We start from the raw sequence: 7,010 nt of genomic DNA, 5'->3' as shown, positions 1-7,010 counted from the left end.
GACGTGCATGCACGTGTGTGTGGCTGCTTGTACTAGTCCGGACTGATGCCGATTTATAGTGCTAGCTCACTGAGATACCATGCCGCAGTTTTAACATGAATACCCCGCTCTTACTCAGCATACTCACTCCGAGCCGACCACTCCTTATTTTAGCCCCTTAATGTCGAGCGCCAGACAGGGTAACAACAAGTACCATCTTTTAACGTCTTTTGGTATGACGCGACCGGGGATCGAACCCCGGACCTTTAGTTTAAGGAACAGCAAGAAAAATAGAAAATTAATATTAATTCCGATAATGGTGAGGAATATGATGACATATTTTCCATTCATGAGCTACATACTGCCCTTGGGCAAGATCATGATACTGTTTCAAAGCCCGAACATGTTCATTATCAGCTCCTTAAACATTTACCTCAGGTTTGGAAACAATGCTTAATAGCTTTGATACTATTTGTACTGGTAATTTCCCATGATCATGGCGAAATGCTAATGTCGTTCCTATACCTAAACCTGGTCATAATCATACTAATACAGACAAATATCCCTAACTAGCTGTGTTTGTAAGACTATTAGATTCCGGGGTAGAATAGGTCTTCAGCAACCCATGCTTGTCGTAAAACGTTACTATGCTTGTCGTAAAAGGCAACTAACGGGATCGGATGGTCAGGCTCGCTGACTTGGCTGATGCATGTCATCGATCTCAATTGCGTGGATCGATGCTCATGATATTAATCACTGGATTCGTCCAGACCAGACCAGACTCGATTATTTACAGACCGCCGTCATATAGCTTGAATATTGCTGAGTGTGGCGTTAAACAACAAACTAACCAAATTGTAAGTCTATGGTAAATAATCGTTAAGTTTTGTCCTAGGAAACAAACAATCTCATTGCGAACATTCTCATTGTTGTTTCCAGAACAAAATCGAATTACCATCGATTATTTAGTATATTTGGAATCTTTATTAAACATTCTATGATAAATAAACAACATGCTGTATCTCTTATTCGATCTCGAAAAGGCATATGATACAAAATTGAAGTACGGAATTTTATAAGATCTTCCTGATTTTGGTCCTAGGGATCGTTTGTTCCAATTTATAAGGCAGTTAAGATTTCAAATACAATTTCAAGAACATGGTGGGTTCAACCCTGTCTGACCATTAGAATCAGGATCAGGGTGTTCCACAAGGCAGCATCTTGTCTGTCACATTGTTTAGTCTCAAGATCAATAGCTTATCGAAGGTTTTAAACGATTCAATTTAGGGATCATTATTAGTGGATGATTTTAATATTTCTTGTGGTAAAAACATGCATACAATTAGTAGGCAACGCAATGGTGTTGAAATAAAATTCATAAATTGTCTCTTGAAAATGGTTTTAAGTTTTCAAAAACCAAGACCAACTGCATTCATTTTTGTAGAAAATATAAGCCGCATAAGAACCCCGATTTAGCTTTGGCTGGTTCTTCTCACAAAGTTGTGGAAAGACTAAGTTTCTTGGTATTATTTTTGACCATCACTTGACCTTTTTAGCGCTCATAAATTATTTATAGACTACAGTAGGACATGGATATAACGAACTGCAAGGGACCAGAGAAATCAGTTCGTTATATCCGTTCTTCGTTATATACGTTTTCACTCTGAGACGTCCGCCATCTTGGATACAATAAAACACCATACACGTAATTGCAGCAATGACTTACACAGGAGATAAATCGGGGATTTTTGAACAGTTCGTTGTATCCGTTTGTTCGCTATATCCGTGTTCGTTATATCCGTGTTCTACTGTACATACATGAAAGCCCTTGATTTATTAAAAGTAGTTTCAAATTCAAAATGGGGAGGTGATCAGAAAACTTTCCGCCAACTGTACATAGCGCTCATCCACTCTAAACTTGATTATGGCTTGATCATAGGATAGTGTGCCCTACACCCAGGTAGGACGCAATAAACCTTACGAATTGAAACCGGGCATCTCATCATAAATTACTTGAAAGAAATTGGTCTGTGTAATAATTTTAAAATGTGTATATGAATAATTAAATGGTTGTTTTTAAATTTGGTGTCATGCTATTATCAACTGACATTATTGAAGGCTCTGTCCAGAAGGTTAAAGTATCGTAAAATTATTGTCCCCTGTTTGACACGTCAATCCAGCACAATCGATGTAACTATCATCAACCAGTGTTTTTAAGCCAACTCATTGCTGAGTATTTTTTATATTGTCTAGTATTGTGCACAACAACCAGTAACTAAAGTGATGACGTAAATCCTGCTGGGGTATCATGCAGGAAGCAGTGGTACTGTAAGTCCCCATGATCCCCAGCGAGGTGGCCTAGCTTTGGTTACTGGTGGCCTATAGCTCGTGTTTTAAAACTGAATATATAATATTGTTATGCTCAAATATGTTTCTTAAATTGTTTCTAAATATAGTATGCTAAAAAACGTTCCCCATTAATAGTTTTTAAATATAACTTTGCATAAATTATGTTAACTTGGTCTCGTCACTATATGGCTGAAAAAATGCCGATGCGACGTTAAATTTCAACTCACTCACTGAGCTTTTGGCTTGGTACTATCAGAACTTCTCCCATTAATCGTCTGTACGTAGAAGCTGATGGGCAATCCCTAAAACAACGCCGCATAAAATTATCATTACAATACATCACAGAACTTTTTTCTGATCAATCTAACCCAGCTTACGAGTGCGTTTTATCATCATCTGTGTGGCGATCTGTATCATAACAAACAATCCCTTATTCCACCTCTTGGACTAAGAACCAAACCTGACATTTCTGAGTCAATATTAAACTCAATAACATATCTCCCACCCATATTCTGTCGCCTCCTCCGTGGCAACTGGTGAAGCCACAGGTAGATCTTTCATTAACAAAGCCAAAGAAATCAGACACTAATCAAATAATTTATCACCAAGAATATAATCAGGGAAGAAACAAACAAATCTATTTTTACAGATGGATCCAAGGATACTGACGCAGTTGCTAGCACTACTGTCATTAGATCAAGAACCACATCATACAGATTACGAAATGACAGTTCAATTGTTTCAGCAGAATTACACCATTATTAACTTCTCTCAAATATATAAATACTCAAACTAAGCATAAACAGTTCATTATATACACATGCACAAAAGTTAAGCGCCACCCACCATATTTGTGATCTGTTACGTTTGGCACTTAATGATGACTATTATAACGAGATGTACGATTGTTATATGCCGCATATGTAAACCTCATGTGATGCAAAAGTTGTCCCAAAGCAAGTTTATCTTGTGTTGTCATACTCACAAAGAAAATGTTTTTCATGTTTATATTAAATGTCATGTTGTTAAGAATTTTTGGGCAGATTTCTGTATTTACTTGACTCGTATTTTGCATAGAAAAAATTCATATAACTGACAACGAGCTCCTTTTTGGTACCTCTGATGTATTAATTAACCATTTGATTGTAGCTGCTAAAAGTTTTATCTTTGTCCAGTGTATTAAGAATGAAAATGTTGACTTTGTTGCTTTTAAGAACACAATAAGAAGTATCTATGACGTTGAATATCATATTGCACGTAGAAATAATTACTTATCTGCCTTTAACAGAAAATGGGCTTTGTTTACTCAATTTGTAAAATAACTTATTCACTTGATGCTTGCAACATAATTTGATGTACCATAAATACCGCACCTTCTTTAATGTATACATATTATTAAATATGCCTTCATCTGTACCATGCTGTGGATTTATGCCTTATGCCTCCTCTACAGACAAGCAACACAACCTGCTTCACACCCTGCTTCCCACAAGACAAGCATCACAACCTGCTTCACACAAGATAAGCAACACATCCTGCATCCCACAAGACAAGCAACACATCTGGTTCCCAAAAGAAAAGCAGCACATCCTGCATCCCACAAGACAAGCAACACATCCTGCTTCCTACAAGACAAGCAACACAACCTGCTTCCAAAAAGACAAGCAACACAACCTGCATCCAACAAGACAAACTGTACACCCTGCTTCCCACAAGGCAATCACAACAACCTGATTCCTACAAGACAAAAAACACAACCTGCTTCCCACAAGACAAGCAACACAACCTGCATCCCACAAGACAAGCAACACATCCTGCTTCCTACAAGACAAGCAACACAACCTGCTTCCAAAAAGACAAGCAACACAACCTGCATCCAACAAGACAAACTGTACACCCTGCTTCCCACAAGGTAATCACAACAACCTGCTTCCTACAACACAAAAAACACAACCTGCTTCCCACAAGACAAGCAACACAACCTGCATCCCACAAGACAAGCAACACAACCTGCTTCCCACAAGACAAGCAACACATATGGGACCTACAAGACAAGCAACACAACCTGCATCCCACAAGACAAGCAACACACCCTGCATCCCACAAGACAAGCAACACAACCTGCTTCCAAAAAGACAAGCAACACAACCTGCTTCCAACAAGACAAACTGTACACCCTGCTTCCCACAAGGCAATCACAACAACCTGCTTCCTACAAGACAAAAAACACAACCTGCTTCCCACAAGACAAGCAACACAACCTGCATCCCACAAGACAAGCAACACAACCTGCATCCCACAAGACAAGCAACACACCCTGCATCCCACAAGACAAGCAACACAACCTGCTTCCCACAAGACAAGCAACTGAATCTGCATCCCACAAGATAAGCAACACAACCTGCTTCCCACAAGACAAGCAACACATCCTGCTTCCCACAAGACAAGCAACACACCCTGCATCCCACAAGACAAGCAACACAACCTGCTTCCCACAAGATAAGCAACACAACCTGCATCCCACAAGATAAGCAGCACAACCTGCATCCTACAAGACAAGCAACACATCTTCCTTCCAACAAGACAAGCAGCACATCCTGCTTCCCACAAGACAAGCAACACATCCTGCTTCCCACAAGACAAGCAACACAACTTGCTTTCCACAAGACAAGCAACACATCCTGCTTCCCACAAGACAAGCAACACATCCTGCTTCCCACAAGACAAGCAACACATCCTGCTTCCCACAAGACAAGCAACACAACTTGCTTCCAAAAAGACAAGCAACACAACCTGCATCCCACAAGACAGGCAGTACACCCTGCTTCCCACAAGGCAATCACAACACCCTGCTTCCTACAAGACAAAAACACAACCTGCATCCCACAAGACAAGCATCACAACCTGCATCCCACAAGACAAGCAACACAACCTGCATCCCACAAGACAAGCAACACAACCTGCATCCCACAAGACAAGCAACACAACCTGCTTCCTACAAGACAAGCAACACACCCTCCTTCCAACAAGACAAGCAGCACATCCTGCTTCCCACAAGACAAGCAACACATCCTGCTTCACACACGACAAGCAACACACCCTGCTTTCCACAAGACAAGCAACACATCCTGCTTACCACAAGACAAGCAACACATCCTGCTTCCTACAAGACAAGCAACACAACCTGCTTCCAAAAAGACAAGCAACACAACCTGCATCCAACAAGACAAACTGTACACCCTGCTTCCCACAAGGCAATCACAACAACCTGCTTCCTACAAGACAAAAAACACAACCTGCTTCCCACAAGACAAGCAACACAACCTGCATCCCACAAGACAAGCAACACAACCTGCTTCCCACAAGACAAGCAACACATATGGGACCTACAAGACAAGCAACACAACCTGCATCCCACAAGACAAGCAACACACCCTGCATCCCACAAGACAAGCAACACAACCTGCTTCCCACAAGACAAGCAACTGAATCTGCATCCCACAAGATAAGCAACACAACCTGCTTCCCACAAGTCAAGCAACACATCCTGCTTCCCACAAGACAAGCAACACACCCTGCATCCCACAAGACAAGCAACACAACCTGCTTCCCACAAGATAAGCAACACAACCTGTATCCCACAAGATAAGCAGCACAACCTGCATCCTACAAGACAAGCAACACATCTTCCTTCCAACAAGACAAGCAGCACATCCTGCTTCCCACAAGACAAGCAACACATCCTGCTTCCCACAAGACAAGCAACACAACCTGCTTTCCACAAGACAAGCAACACATCCTGCTTCCCACAAGACAAGCAACACATCCTGCTTCCCACAAGACAAGCAACACATCCTGCTTCCCACAAGACAAGCAACACAACTTGCTTCCAAAAAGACAAGCAACACAACCTGCATCCCACAAGACAGGCAGTACACCCTGCTTCCCACAAGGCAATCACAACAACCTGCTTCCTACAAGACAAAAAACACAACCTGCTTCCCACAAGACAAGCAACACAACCTGCATCCCACAAGACAAGCAACACAACCTGCTTCCCACAAGACAAGCAACACATATGGGACCTACAAGACAAGCAACACAACCTGCATCCCACAAGACAAGCAACACACCCTGCATCCCACAAGACAAGCAACACAACCTGCTTCCCACAAGACAAGCAAATTAATCTCCATCCCACAAGATAAGCAACACAACCTGCTTCCCACAAGACAAGCAACACATCCTGCTTCCCACAAGACAAGCAACACACCCTGCATCCCACAAGACAAGCAACACAACCTGCTTCCCACAAGATAAGCAACACAACCTGTATCCCACAAGATAAGCAGCACAACCTGCATCCTACAAGACAAGCAACATATCTTCCTTCCAACAAGACAAGCAGCACATCCTGCTTCCCACAAGACAAGCAACACATCCTGCTTCCCACAAGACAAGCAACACAACCTGCTTTCCACAAGACAAGCAACACATCCTGCTTCCCACAAGACAAGCAACACATCCTGCTTCCCACAAGACAAGCAACACATCCTGCTTCCCACAAGACAAGCAACACAACTTGCTTCCAAAAAGACAAGCAACACAACCTGCATCCCACAAGACAGGCAGTACACCCTGCTTCCCACAAGGCAATCACAACACCCTGCTTCCTACAAGAC

At 41.9% G+C, this 7,010-nt stretch overlaps 1 pseudogene; it reads right to left on the bottom strand.

Moving 5' to 3' along the window:
* Positions 1 to 3,840: 3,840 nt before the first annotated feature.
* LOC139455105 (uncharacterized) lies at positions 3,841 to 6,070 on the bottom strand (annotated as a pseudogene).
* Positions 6,071 to 7,010: the final 940 nt, after the last annotated feature.

Source organism: Haliotis cracherodii, unplaced genomic scaffold (genome assembly GCF_022045235.1).
Source record: "Haliotis cracherodii isolate W230 unplaced genomic scaffold, xgHalCrac1.p SCAF_11, whole genome shotgun sequence".
In the NCBI taxonomy this organism is placed as follows: domain Eukaryota; kingdom Metazoa; phylum Mollusca; class Gastropoda; order Lepetellida; family Haliotidae; genus Haliotis; species Haliotis cracherodii.
Note: the sequence above shows the minus strand (reverse complement) of the source record. Positions and strands in the feature narration are given on the sequence as shown.